General features: G+C 45.7%; 2 long non-coding RNA genes across 3 annotated transcripts in view; one reads left to right on the forward strand and one right to left on the reverse strand.

Annotated features, from left to right (window-relative positions):
• Window positions 1-12,759, reverse strand: part of LOC134155380 (uncharacterized) — a 67,306-nt gene that overhangs the window by 22,048 nt on the left and 32,499 nt on the right. The window lies entirely within an intron of this gene.
• LOC134155352 (uncharacterized) lies at window positions 283-7,877 on the forward strand. Of its 2 annotated transcripts, none has more exons than XR_009961515.1 (3): window positions 283-399; window positions 4,657-4,744; window positions 7,653-7,877. It is a non-coding gene; the product is annotated as an uncharacterized LOC134155352 (long non-coding RNA). The 2 variants fall into 2 exon arrangements; XR_009961514.1 differs by having other exon boundaries at window positions 289-395.

Raw genomic sequence — 12,759 nt, forward strand, 5'->3', positions numbered from 1 at the left:
GCATATTTCATGAAACCAGCACACTGAGAGATCCCTTCTGAGAAGTCGTGAAGTAGGATGACCCAAAGCCGGCTGGTTTGCAGGAGAGCACAGTGCATAACACAGTTGCTCACTCTCCGTTAGCTGGATGGAGGGAACATCTTAGTCACAGTTAAGGGAACCATTCACAGGGAGCTGAAACCTTTACCTCCTGTTGCAACAGAGGAGCTGTTGTTTTTTTCTTGTCCACCACTTATGTCACCACTTGTGCATGGCAGACAACTCTCCCCCACTTCCCAGCAAGCTTTCCATGTCATTGAATAACACCACTGATGTCCCTGCGGGGAGGTGCCCAAAAACTGGTATCTCACAGGGCGCATTGCAAATACCTTGGCTGAACAGCCACTGCAGAGCGAGTGAGTACATATTCATGAGGAGCTGGTATCTGGTTAACGCTGCTTTTTTTTTACTGAAACTGCAGCTCTTTATGAGAATCAGTAAGGGTCCTCCAGGGGCTTGACTCACTGGCCATGAGGTAAATGCCTTTCATCAGAGGCCAGATGAAAAGTTCTCTAAGATCAAAGGAGACTCACACCGATCCCAGTGGGTTTTTATTTGGGGGTTAAGGGTCTGGGGTTAAAATGTTAGCTCTGTTCATGAGCTAAGGGTGGGTCAGTTCTGTCAAAGTCTTCCTGGCAGCAGAGCTCTTGTATCCAAGGGTTTGAAAATTAAAGACCTCTGAATAAAAGGATTTAAACCCACATTTCCCATCCCATGTGATACTGCATAGCACGCTGGGGTCAGAAGAGATGATCTCATTCCCTCCTGCTGAAGCTGTTCCGCTTGACATAGATAAATTAAGTATTGATGCAAGTATTGATTACTGTTGTGTTACATATTGGAAAACTTACCCTCATCCTTTAGTGGACGTTTTTCCATCTCGCTATAATTAGATGCCCAGGCGGATACTCTTCCCACTGAGGAAGCAAGGCTGTCTTGACTCAGGCTGCTGGGGTCAAGACTCAGGCTGCTGGGCAAGGCAGTAGCAGAAAGCACAATTGTGTTAGTAAACAGAGGGAGAACACTGCCCAGGACAAGAAGCACTGGCAGCAAGGTGCTGGGTTGTGTTTAGAGGCTGCATTTGAAGAGCACAGTGAGTGCAAGGGGGAGGAGATCCTCTGAGAGGGTTACTGTGCATGGGAGATCACTGGTTGGGACTGGGAAGATCACAAGTAGGATGTTTCTAAGGAAAAGGCTCCTCTGGCACTGTGACTCTGGGTGTGACTTTTCAACAGTGTTTATGAAGCCATTATATGAGGCCATATCTACAGTGGGAGTATTTTACCAGCCTGGATTCAACAATACTGGCAAGGCACATGGTTTGTTCTGCACTTTGGGTCAACATAGTACAGCCACACACATCTCTCTGGGCAAAGCGGAGCAAACTGTTCCAGTGAGTTGGTCACTGTGCTTTTGCTTAGGGAGTTTGTAGCTGTCTTGGTGAAGATTGCACCTCTTTATACCCTAGCTTTACCCAGCAGGTCTGTAGGATAGACATGGTCTTCACGAATCACATCCTCTACCTGCGTGCCTTTTGAAAACACCTTAATGCTTCTACATTTTGGAAGCCCTTCATGTGGAGAATGCATACAAAGTGGAGTTAAAGAGTCCTACAAATACTAAAGCCTCCAAAACAGAGGAGGGCAAAACAGTTCCTCCCGCTATGTGGTTTGATCTATGCCCTTTTCAGATTTTGCTCTGAATCACAAGGTTAATATAGGTCTCATAGCACAGAGACGTTTTCAGTAGGAACTGAGTAGTTTCAGTTAAAGTGATGTACAAACACAGAAGCTTCATATCTATGAGGCAAAATTAAAAGGAAATGTGGTTTTGGTCAAAATACCTGATTTTGATAGATTTTTCAATGCAATTAAGGTACACCTACATGGGAGGTGAATCTGCCTGGACCACTTTCAAAGCCTAGCAGCCATCTGCCCTGTGGTTCTGACCTGGTGTCATTGATAATCTCTGGGCTGTTTGATATGGGTCACGGGGCTGTGTGCCAATGCCGTTCACTGGCATGGGGTGCATTCACTTCAGAAATAGAAAGTAAACAATAGGTCAGATAAGAACCGTCACATGTTATTCACAGAGAAAAGAAAACTTAAATAAGCCTCTTTTTTTGTAACATAATGTAAGCTAAAGCTCTGCTTTCTGCCAATAAAGCATCCTTGAGTGTTTACTGGCTGTGAGGGAGACAGATGAAACATTTTGCAGTTTACCAGCCTGTCTGTAGGGTTAATATTTGCACATGGTGGAGCTTTTTTCTTTTTTTTTCCCTTTCCCAAAATCAACTGAGAAGTGCATGATTTCTCGTTGCAAACATCACCGTCTTCTGTAATCCTGCCAGAATCAATAGATTCCAGCAATGTTGCTGATGGGGAGATGTGTTAGTGAAACAAACTCACTGCAGTCTGTTTTCAATGCTTTTGGCGTGTATGCTCTCATTGGAGAAGAGTGCAGGGAGGAATATGAAACAAAACCACAAAACTCATTTTATGTGACACCTTATCCCACCCAGAAGCAAAGAAGCACTTAAATCCTCCCAGTCGCTCTCTGAATGGTGCTACTGTCAACAGCTGAAAGCAGCATTGCCTAAAGTGGCATTTATCTTTGGGGCTATCTATCAGATTCCTTTCTAATTTTGTTACATGCATACTTCTTGCTCTTTACGCCGTACATGGTTAAAGGGAATCTTTGTTAACTCTCCACAGGTTATGACAAGGTCAGGACTGAGCACCGTACATCCTTTCGCTTCCTAAATATCAGGCCTTTAATCCCAAAGGCACCGTCATGGAGGTGGAAATGCACTACAAGGATACCTTCTCTCCAGTCTGCCCATAAGGTTACCTCTGCAGACAAAACCTGGCAGACACATGGGAAGCCTTCTCTGGAAGACTGCCCTGAGGTCTGCAGCATAAGGATGAGTTTATGTGGGATTTCAGGCAGAAATGAGCCACTTTCTTCCTGCTTTAGGTTTATGTTTAAAGAGCATCAAGAAGGGATTTATCCTTGTGCTGACCTATCCTGGATTTCTGAGACAGACAAAGCACTGGAGTGACCTGGATGGTTATCCTACCTCTGGCCAGGGCTGCACAAGGTGTCCTTGTCAACTCACAGCCCTGCTCCATTTCCCCAGGATGTACAGGGTTGTCTCTTTTGCTGGCCATTTTGAGAATGACCACACAGTACTTACACATAATTAATTTGCAGCCCGTTAAAACTAGAAGGCAAATCCTGCTGCCATTGGTTTGTCAGTGGACAAGTTTTGGCCTACCTATGGTGGCAGAGAGACGTGTTATCATTTAGGTGTTCGATAGTTTCTTGTCTCTGGCCCAACAGACAAAAATTAGGACCTTGATGAACAACATCAACCATTCCTAGTGCATTACAGGAATGTATTGGTGTGCCAAGGAGGCTGTGCCTCCCTTCTCTCCAGTGCCCCTAGGAGGAAAGCCCAAGTGCTATGCGGTGTCACAGTAGTAGCAGTAAGTTGCTTTAGAAGACAAGCCATCGTCTGCCACTGCTGTTTGAGAGGGACAGTCTCAGTATGCAGACCCACAGCCAGCCTGGGAAAGCACTTGGCAAAGATGGAGCAAGCCTACCCTTTATGCCAGCACACAGGGAGCCGAGTCTCTGTGGTCAGTTCATCCTCAGGAACTCCTTGTCCTCTGCCACTGAGAGGCAGAAAACTGAAGAACTGAGCAGGGAATCAGTTGCACAAAGAAAAGCCATTCAAAGTTGAATGCTGTCCCAGGCTTCTTAACCATCTGATACACAGATGCATGGAGAACCCCTTCTGTAAAGATACCTCCATGCGTGCCCCACTCACCATGCAAAACCTCAGGCTACAATGAACTGTCAGAATAGGGGAACTGAGTCTAGATTTGGGGGCAAAAGTTTACTTATGATCCCCCATCTGAGGAGGCAGATGAATAACCCATGTTGACAAAAGACCTGCAGAAACAAATCAAGAGAAAAGGAAAACACCGTGGATGGTTGAAAGCCTGCATGTTCCTCAGCTATCCAAACTTCTCCATCTCCCTGAGGGACCGTGAGAGCTTGATTGATTCCTCTGGCTGCAGGAGAGGAGGTGAGGGGGGAACAGCTTTAATACCTCTGACTCCAATAGGTGAGCAGTCATGGTTTGCATCTCATGAATTTCAGTAGGAGTCTGACAGAAACAGAAAGCTCTCTAGCTGTTTATGGTGCACAAACAGCTGCTCAAGAGGAGAAACATCTCTGCAACATATGAGTCTGTCATAAAAGTCATCCCTAGATTTTCAGGAATTTCTGGTGGTATCCCTATAGAAATCCCTTCTATACCACAGCTGTCTGAGCCAGGCTGAGAGCAAACATACACCCTCTATCTCAGATGCCTGTAAATCTGATAGAGAAGGCAAAATTAACACCACGCTGACTGAATTAACTTCAGTGAAGTTACTTCTTTTGATATATGCCTGTGTGCCCAGGAGAAGAATCAAGATCTCTAAACTCTATTTCACCATGTCTTGGTTTTGTAGCACTAAAGAAGATCAATGAATATGCACTAAACAAGGAACAAATGTATGTGAACAACTTCATGGATAAATGGTTAAATTCTTGTCTGTTTTACAGTGCTGTAAGTCTTATAGACAGCATGACCACTGGTGGCACCTCTCCAGCAGAGATTTGCTGGTCTGACAAATTTCATACTTACACCAAGGTAAGCTGGAGCAAAATATGGACAGCACAATCAAGCAAATGGCAAATGAGCTGAGACATCCCTGTTCCATAGCCACTTGCAAAGGATAACATTGCCAGCAATTCCATTTATTCACTCCTGTGCAGTAGGCACCAAAATCTTGTATGAGCCATTAAAATCTGTCAAGGGGCATTTAATGGGCACCAACAAAATGAGATGACTGCATTTAACAATTAGGAGAACTATTAATCCACATATGTCATGGGGAGGAATAGCAGCCTTTCTCCTACGTGAGCAGTCTCACAGAGTTTTTCTCAGCCCTTTGAAATGTTTATGTGCACACTGATGTGCCTATGTGGGTGTGTAATCGTGCCTCTGTGCAGAGTGGGACATACAGTGAGACACGTCTTCATTGAAGACAGGGTCACTTATAAAGGGATTGAGTTTTCTTTCTAATCTTTCACTGACCACAGCAAACATTTCAGGCCTGTGAGAACTTCCTTTGCTACTCGTGTGCCTGGTAAGGACAGTTCTGAATAGCAACCACAAGGGAGAATCGCTGTCACCAACAGCCTTGCCCCACCAGTGCTCCGTTCTCCTGCATAGTCTCTGCTATAGCACTTGTTGGCAACTGGCTTTTGCTACTTCATCCCCCAGGAAAGCCAAGGCAACATTTTACTGCAGAGCCCTAAGTGTGCCCGTGGGCAGCTGATGGGGACTTCTTTCTGATGGGAACTGGGAGTAGGATGGGTGAAAAAGCTGCACAGCCACGTGCACAGGGCTTGTAGGAACGACAGTGGTGGGAATCAATAAACAGAACAGGAGGATGAATGCACATGTCCACGCTCCCTGGAAATCCCCAGGCTGCCAGTACAGCCTGCTTCGGGAAGAGTTAAAAGCAGAGCTCTGGAAAGTTTGGCCAGATGACTTCCTGATGGAGTTTATACAAGTATAGTGTGCACAAGGATGTATGTGCCTACGTGCCACTTCTCCCGGAGCAGCCTGAGCTGAGTAGAGGGATGAAAAAAAAAAACCAAAAAACATCACAGATGGGTTCAGGGTGGAAACAAGCACCCTGTGCAGGGTCATCACACCCCTGTCACTGCAAACCTGCCAGACAAATCTGTGTGATGCCTCCTCTGCTATGTAGCCCCCTTGCCGCAGAGCAAGAGTGCAGAGGGCAGAGACAGGGGTGAGACAGGGCAAAAGGGAGGCAGAAGAGAACATGAGCACGAGGAATTTGCAGTATCCCAAACCAGCTGGCGATTGCTCAGCTCTCAGGACATCATCAGTATTCAGGGAGATAATGCACTCACTGGGATGGCCGGACAATACAGGGGTGATGCAGAGGTGATGCCAGGGTGATGCCAGGGAGACTGCAGGTAGATTCCAGGTTGATGTTGGGGTGATGCCTGCAGGTGCAGTCAGGAAGTATGATGGTATGCAGGTACATACACACGAGCTGGTGTCATAAGACCTAGCCTGGATAAAAATGTCAGTCAAACACTAGCAAAAGGTTGTTAGCATGGATTGTGCAAACCTGTGCAGGACTTTGGTACCTAAACTATCCCCTCTTCCCACTAGCTGTGCATGTGCTGTCTAGATGGCAAGTCCTCAGGGTTACCTTAATGCGCTCATTTGCATGTCTGACTATGGAGTTGTGATAGCCAGAGCTGCTAACCACAAGGAAAATGAGCTTGCATAGGCACAGGAACCTAGTTCTCACTACCACGATTTCTTCCAGGGAAGGACTTGCAAAGATGGCTAATGATGTCTTTAGCTGGCTATCCTGTACCCCTTTCAGCCTGGGCTGTTCCCTGGGAATTAGTTGTTGCACCCAAGTGGACAGTAGTTCATGCAGTGATTTACAGAATCACAGAGAATCACAGAATCCTAAGGGTTGGAAGGGACCTCAAAAGCTCATCTAGTCCAACCCTCCTGCAAGAGCAGGGTAACCTAGAGTACATCACACAGGAACTTGTCCAGGCGGGCCTTGAATATCTCCAATGTAGGAGACTCCACAACCCCCCTGGGCAACCAGTGCTCTATCACAGTAAAGAAATTTTTCCTGATGTTCACATGGAACCTCCTATGCTCCAGTTTACACCCACTGCCCCTTGTCCTATCACTGGACATCACTGACAAAAACCTAGCTCCATCATCCTGACACTCACCCTTTACATATTTGTAAACATTGATGAGGTCACCCCTCAGTCTCCTCTTCTCCAAGCTAAAGAGACCCAGCTCCCTCAGCCTCTCCTCATAAGGGACATGTTCCACTCCCTTAATCATCTTTGTGGCTCTGCACTGGACTCTTTCAAGCAATTTACAACAAACTTATCTTCTAACTCCTTACTCCAGCTTTGTTTTAGAGCTAAGACTTCAGTATTGTAGCTATATGGAAGTGGAGGCATCTCCTAAGAATTCTTTGGCGTGTGTAAAAGTAGAGGAATGCAGAACTGGCATGGGACCCAAAGCAACACCTGAGATTATCAGCCTCAACTGCCTTGAGACCGCGAGCCTTTACTACTATGTGTGGATCAGGGGCCCTTGCTGGCCTCTCAAAAGAGAGGAGCAGAGACAAGGAGGCAGGGACAAATCAAGGAGTATGTAGAGTAGTGTAGACTGATAGACTGGTCTGCTCTAGACCGGTCAGTAAGGAGGCAAATTCCATATTACTCACATTTAGCAGTAGATCAACCTTACTCTCAATTACGCCATTTCTCCAGAGTGCACTTGCCTCCTCCTCCTTCAAAGCAGGGTTAGAGGGCACCATCTATGAAAGGATTAAGCATCAGCCCCATTAGGGATGCTTAGTCAGTGAACCCGTGCTTCTCATTGCATGCTTTCAACCTGCTGTCATTTGATAATCTTGTGGAAGGGTTTACAAGTTTGTGCTGTCTCAGAAATTTCTGCCTGTTCATTGCAGCTGTACTCAGAGGGGATGCTCTGTGCGCAGTAAGTCTCTTAGTGAAACCATGACTAATTGCACCAAGAGGTCAAAAGGAAGGTCTTCTGAAGAGCTCTGTTGCAAACCCTGCCTGCATTCCCAGAGTCAAGCCAGGTTGCTTACAGATCCATCACCAGTAACTAAGAAGCTGCAGATAGAATTCACACAATGTGAAGCAAAAATAAAAATTAAAGAAAATTCTTTTCCCAGTACTTGCGCCGACTTTGGAAAGTAAAAGTTGTAAATAGTAGAAACTTGCCATTTAAATAAAGTGAACATATTCACTGGTTTCTTTTCGATCAAAATACTAACACTGAATGCTATCATTTGAGCAACCAGATTCCAAAAGTAATGTTACTTTATTCAGCTGGATCTTATTTTATTTTTTTAAATTGAGCCCACAGCCTTATCTTTGACTGGAGCAACCACAAGTCTTAAATTCTGAAGTGTGATTCTCTAGAAGGCAGTTTTGACTTCTGACTTACTCCAACCCTTTCCTGGGTGTTCCCATCTTTACACTTCTATCAAAGATCTCTGCCATTTCCATCTCGTTTCTCTAATGCCCAAAGCAAAAGAAACCTGTTGTGTTACAGTCTGCAGTGCTAGTAGGAGAATTAGGAGGAAGATGTGTTACATTTTGCAGGGGTAGCAAGACACCTGCTACAGATGAGAAGTCATGGAGTTGATTTTTGCATCAGATTGCATCAGATTCAGAGCTGATTTTCTGCCTTTTGTCACCCTCCCCACAGATTAGCACAGGATCAAGCCAAGATAATTATGGTTATGATGAAATGCGATAGCAGAAAAGAAGCGATTTCATCTCAGTGCAAGCATTTCACACACTGGGTTGTCTCCCAGTTGAGCTGATGTGTTAAAGAACAGAGGTTGTTTACCTCTGTGTAACTTAATCTACTCTGGGTACACAGCTTGCATTGCATTGCAACCAGCAGTGTCCCCACTCCCAGGTTGCAGCCTGAAACACAAGTGGGGAGCAGAGAATGTGTTTCAGACTCCCTACCAGAATGACAGACACCTAATGCCAGCCACCACAGTAGTCTCCCTGTTTGGGTGGGAAGGACAGGCAGCATCAAACAATGAGCAGATTCATACCAGATTTATTCCAAACCCTAAGAATCAGATCCATCTTTCCTAAGAGACAAGCTCCTTTTCCAAAAAGAAGAGTGAATTAAGGTCAAATACTTTCAATCCTAAGCAACATAAAATGAAGAATAACAAAGTTTGGTTGGCATCCCGTGTGGTTTACCAGCGGTGCCTGGGTTAGCAGGAGGAATGCAGTGTTTGCCTGCACAATGCAAAGGCCAGCAAGCCCTGTTGCAACACCGCGTGGCAGCGGAATGACATCAGGTCACATTACATGGGAGCATGCCACGCAGAAAAGGTCATACCCTGGGCTCCGACCCAGCCTGCCCCACTTGGAAAGCGCATTTCTACACCCAGGGCTGGCTGCCTTACTCTGGAAAATGCCTGCTTAAGCTCAGCTCAGGCTCCGGGCTGCAGGCAAATGCCACCTGAGCCCCCGGCAGCAGCTGATCTCCAGCAGGAAAACTCTGAGTAAGCATAGGCAGAAAGGAAAAAATAAAGGAATTGAGAGGGAGGACTCGTTTCTTAGAAAGAAAAGGGGAACAGGTCACTGTGGGTCTGGCCAGCTGATACAGGGTGTTTCACAACCACCAGACCTATGTGAACTAAAGTGGGTGCCAAGACCTGTCCAGAAATGAGCGTAACTCTCCTAGGACAACCACAGCTAACAGCCTCCCTTGCAGCACAACTTCTCCTTCTCTTTCTTCCTTTTGGGGTATTTCCTGAGCTGCTGCAAGCTAAAGGTAGATGCACAGGGGATGGCAGACATCAGCAGTGCCTGGCAGTGCCCCCATGGATATAACCAGTCCTGTCTGTGTCCTCCCCACCTGCTACACATTGCTGTGTGTCATTGTGTTATAAACCAGCAAAGCTGTGCCCTTGCAGGCACCAACTCTCTCTGACATGGCTCTGTGTCCCTTGCCCGTCCATTAACCCCTTGCAACAGCAGTGAGGCTGGTTTCTGCCCAGTTCCATAACCCCTGGGGAATGGTGAGCAATGTGGCCCCCAAAGCTCTTCGGTTCACTCAACCATTAGTACCCAAAGCAGTGCACTCCCTCTGCCCTGCCTAATTTGTTAGCTTTGTACCACCAGAGTCTTACTAAGGGATAAGCTTTGGCTTATCCCCATCTATTAAAATGATTACCAGTTTGAATACTTGCAGACCTGCTGGTCTTGCTGATGCAGCAGGTTGGAAAGGGAAGCACATCCTGAATTCCCCTACTTTTTGGGATGTACAACAGGGCTCGTATGGCTAGCAATGAGGTCTAGTACATCTAAGGAGTGGTGTGGTTCAGTGCTCAACCTGTAACACATAAAACCTGGCTTAAGGCAGATAAAGGAAATGTAGTCACTAAACCCCTCACGCTGCCTGTCTAAAACTGCCGCATGGCTTGTCTTTCAGACAAGGTGCAACACAGTCATTTGCATCTGTTAGTGAGGCAGAGGGAGGCCACCTGAGCGTCTCACAAGGGCATGTTTCTCACCCATTTGGCACCTGTGCAAAGGGTGATGCCCTGACAGAGTGACTAAGCCATCAAGGAGACACATTGTCATGTGGTCTGACCCTAAAATGAGATATTGGCTCTCTACGTGCCACACAACCTAGCCTCTGCTTTCACACACTAGCACCTTCCACATCCCCTTTTGTCTTTCTTCATACAACTGCTGTGGCAAGCACAGCATCTGCACCCCAGTATCCCAAGTGCATCTGCCTTCCCTGTACTGGGCATTTAGACTAGGATACTTGGTTCAAAGCCTAGGCTGCTTGAACTGGGCTGCAGATGAGGTCCTGCCTCTGCTGAAGCCAATGGGCATTTAACTTTGGTTTCAACAGGGAGCTCATTTTTCCCTATACAGTGATGACTTGCTGCTTGGCAGCAACCCTGCAGGACATCAGGAAGAGCCTACATCCATTCTCATCCCCATCCTGCTCTGAGAAGCAACTTTTTCATTCCTCAGTTTCCCCCTCTGTATCTCAAAGGAAGCCCAAGTTGAAAATGTACCTTCCCCTTCCTTACGAAGTTCTTTGATACAGAGATCTAAAATACAACATAAGAGCTAACACTGACCTTCACTTTCCTTTACTGTGTCCAGACCTATTTAATGCCTATTTATGGCAACCTGGTCATTAGCACTATAAGAACAAATTCAACACAAAGAAAGCTTTAAACCACTGAAGTGGGGTGTGCCAGGCTGTCAGGACAGCTATTGTACAATACTTTCCTCCTTGCCCTATCAAAAGACAAAAGCTGCATTTGATGATTAAAGACACAGAGACCAGAAAAGCAACAAAAAAGGAATTCCTCTTGCAAGAAAGGAATTCCATATTTCCTAAACCGCACATTTCTCCTTTCCTCCTTGCTGCTAGGTCCCCTTGCGCTTCACCACAAGGGGATCAGAGCAGGGCTCTTCCCCCATCTTCCAGTTCACCTCTTGCAGCCCCTCAAGTCAGTCCTGGGCTAAGCTATCCCAGTAGTGTTAAGAAAGCTTGTGATGTGTGCTTTTTTTTCTGTTTGGTTTTCAGATAAACAACGGAGCAGGCAGCTGATGTGGGATGTGGACAGTCTCCGTGTCAGGCAGGGAGCTGCTGCCACTTGCTGGCATCCTGTCATGTAGAAGTAAAAAGGTTTTTCCCTCTGCATTTCTTCCCATGGAAGGTTTCAAGGATGAAAATGCATTGAAAGGAGGTGATGCACCTTCTGCTGAGCCTGGTGTTAATTGTTCATTTATGTTTTCAGGTTCTCTCATGGCTCACTTAGCATCCAAGGGCCTTACTATTGCACATTTCCTTTTATTTTCTCTCCATCCCTCTTCTTGGAGCAGGACTGCTTAGTTCCAGCGCTAGAGCCAGGGGAAGACCAGATGCTTTTGCCTCACTGAAACTCAGAGACAATGAGAAGATCTGAGTTAACCAGATCTTTCATAACTCTCCCTCTGAACTAAAATCAGGCTGGAATGTGATATTCATGTTCAGATGTGCATCCAAACAACAGTGAGATTGCTTCAAAGAGAAAAAGTACCCTAAGAATCCTATTATGAAAACATAATGTCCTGGTGGGTTTAGTGGTAACAGTTTGATGTCCCTTGAAAACACATGCACAGGCTCCCACTGTATGTACATTATATATTTATTCTGTCACTACATCATTTCTTGTCTTTCATTCAATTCCATTTCAAAATGTCCATCTGCATACACTGCCGGCAACACAGCAAAGCAACTCCAGTCTTGGTCTTAGTCATCAGTCCTAGGGATGTACTCACAACTCTGTATGAACAGTGCTGGGGAACACATGGGGTTAGTAGCATTTTCTAGCTTGGATATTACAGAAATGAAAATCCATACCCTCCTCAAAGAGTCATTAGGCTGGGCAAGTGGATGCAGGAAGGAAAATAAAAATGCAAAATAAGACTAGATCTTACAAAAGAAGTACTTTATTTTGGGTATCACGCCCTGCAGATATTTGGAGGATGCTGTGCTGTCCCAACAGACATCTTATGGCACCCACATTTCCTGGGAGAAGAGGCTTAGAGTTTAGGCTTTTTTCAACCTAAACGATTCTATGATTTTATGGTTGACACAAATAAGCTGTAAGGAGGGGATTCATTCCTTCCAGAAAGAGCACGACAAAATGACTGGGGGACACCTTTCTGCTGAGGAGGTGAAACTCCTGTGGATCATGTAAGCACAAGGCATACCAGTCCCGAGAAAAATGATTGTTTTCTGACTGTTGGTTTAGCTAGAGATTAGATAAAGCTAAAATAATGCAGTTCAGTCGTATTATCTAGGTTAAATTCTCAACACAAAGATAAAAATTATGACAGAAAGTTAGAGACTTACTCCAGCAGAAGTCAAGGGAAGGGAGAGCATTTTAACCACTAACTCAAAGGGTCCTTTTTTACAAAACAAACCTGAATTGCAAGTTGATATCTGGTCCATGCTCACAACATCCTTTGCTTGGCAGACCAAGAGTATCACCCTGGGAA

The sequence above is a fragment of the Pezoporus occidentalis genome, unplaced genomic scaffold, assembly GCF_034315485.1.
Source record: "Pezoporus occidentalis ecotype Australia unplaced genomic scaffold, CSIRO_AGI_Poc_V1 ctg77, whole genome shotgun sequence".
Lineage (NCBI taxonomy): Eukaryota > Metazoa > Chordata > Aves > Psittaciformes > Psittacidae > Pezoporus > Pezoporus occidentalis.